This window comes from Ipomoea triloba, chromosome 6, assembly GCF_003576645.1.
Source record: "Ipomoea triloba cultivar NCNSP0323 chromosome 6, ASM357664v1".
NCBI lineage: Eukaryota > Viridiplantae > Streptophyta > Magnoliopsida > Solanales > Convolvulaceae > Ipomoea > Ipomoea triloba.
Genome location: NC_044921.1, coordinates 1,635,050 through 1,637,345, shown reverse-complemented (window position 1 = coordinate 1,637,345; position 2,296 = coordinate 1,635,050). Strand labels below are relative to the sequence as shown.

General features: G+C 34.4%; 1 long non-coding RNA gene across 1 annotated transcript; it reads left to right on the top strand.

Moving 5' to 3' along the window:
- Nucleotides 1–888: 888 nt before the first annotated feature.
- Nucleotides 889–1,990, top strand: LOC116022447. Its single transcript, XR_004099198.1, has 2 exons — nt 889–1,058; nt 1,337–1,990. It is a non-coding gene; the product is annotated as an uncharacterized LOC116022447 (long non-coding RNA).
- Nucleotides 1,991–2,296: the final 306 nt, after the last annotated feature.

Genomic DNA, 2,296 nt, shown 5'->3' with positions numbered 1-2,296 from the left:
ACTATTATTTGTGGGAAGATGTTTGAGGAAATAAGGGCTTGAGACCTTATTTGATTAAAACTATATATATATATATATATACTCGAATATGGAGGTTAAATACTCTTTTAAAAATATGTACATGTATGTACTCTATTTGGAGGATAAATACCATTTTGGAAAATATATTTACATATTCTATTTGGAGGACTTATATTATTTTGGAATGAATTGTATATAAAAATGTGTTATATTATGGAGGAGACTAGTTACTACTCTTTTGGGTAGTGAAGCCCATTAAGGGGTGTGCACACTACACTTAAGGGTTTAGTCATTTATCCCACGAAAGGGACAAACTTGTGGAGTGACCGGGAAAGTGGATTACCGTGTCACTAGGGCTTAGTTGATCTAAGACAGTAAGACCCTTCATCCCTTTCACCTTATATATATGAGAGCATATGGATATGTGAGGGACAAACTTGTGGAGTGCTTGGTAGAGTGGATTACCGTAGCAATAGGCCTTAGGTGATCTAAGACTCTTCGTCTCTTCATTATATATATATATATATATATATATATATATACACACACACACATATATATATATATATATATATATATACATATGTAGAAGTCTATTCAGGTGAGTACTAATATATTATAGAGTACTATGAGGTCTATTTTTATACGTTAGATTGGATTTTTCAATGGTCATGATTAAACAGAATTTTTGTTTTATTTTAGATTTTTTTGGTTTTATTAGGATTGGGGGTATTTTTGTCAGTGTTGTTATCGTTTTAGTTATGTTAACTGAATTATAGTGTCTATTTAATTACTATTCACGCGAGATTTCCCATTACTTCCTTTCGTTTCTTGGAGGTTTCGTTTGTGCATATATATTCTATATGCTTTCCAAGAAAATTACTCCGTAATATATTTCTATGCTTCCACTGCCTCCACTGCATCCTCTGTCGTCGCCGTTTCTCCTCCGGACAGCAGACAACGCCACTGCCTCTACCGCCGGCGACAGCTTGAGCTCCGTCGACAATGATTCAATGAAATGTCCTAGTCAACCACAGGTAATTTATTAATTTTAATTGTATCATCATTGTCTCTGGTTTATTCCCAATCCTTAAGTTTCCTTCTTTTTTATTTTTATATATTAATTTATTGCTTTTTTATTGCTGAAATTTATTCTTTTTCATGGTGAGATAATGCTTGCAACAACGTCTGAAGTAATCTATCTGGGGCTCTGTTCAATTAAACTTTTCTTTTATAGCGTGGGTTCTTTTTCTCCGGATATGATTTTTACATCAGCACTGATGATATGGAAAGCATTAATGTGTATAATTCGCAGTGAATCTCCATTGCTACTTGTGCTTTCTGGAAGCATGAAACTTGGGTTCTAAAGGGTGAGAATTTATCAAGTTGTTAGTCTCAATTGGTTTTTTCTCTCTGAAATATTTATGTGGACTGGGTTGATTTCCATTAGAGTTTATTGTCTCCAATGATTACCAGCCAACTGAATCCCAAAGCTCTCCAGAGAATAGCCAGACAACCGTCGCAATTGGTGAAGACATTGTGCTCTTTTCAAAATGAGCACCACGTGTTTGATAGAAGTCCTAGACCAACTCTTAAGTCTATACACCATTCCATGCTTAATTTTATTCACCAGAGTCAATTTGAAGCTCTTAAAGTTTTCAAGAAACAGTTTCAAATGGGTGTCTCAGAGATTGATGAGGTTGCCATTGCGTTAGCTCTCAAAGCATGCAAAGGTGACTTGACATTTGGGTCTCAATTACATAGTCTTACTATAAGAAGTGCATTCTTTTCTTATATTACCGTCCCGAATTCATTGATGAATATGTATTGCAAATCTGGACAGTTGATTTGTGGATATCATTGTACATTCATTTTTTTTTTTTTCAGAATATTGTGTGCCGAGGATTAGCATTTGTGTGACAATGTTAGGAAATTTGTATGCTTAGTACATATGTTTTTCACGACTTAATTGTTTGACAGTTTGGTTTTTATTTTATTTTTTAAAAAATTATGCGCCCGGATGGTGCCACTTCTTTGCCCGCTATGATATTCCTTTGTGCCTATATGCTTACCTAGCATACTTTATACATGGAAGCCGATGTTCAAATATTAGTCGTTTGAATTATGTGCCCGTATGATTTAATTTCTTTGCCAACATAGACATTCTCGTGTGCTCATACGCCTATAAGCACCTACAACAGGTATACAATCAATTTCCTTAGCGCAAAATTCTTTTCTTAAGCAAAACTAATGTTCTTGTTTTTAATGGGAGAGA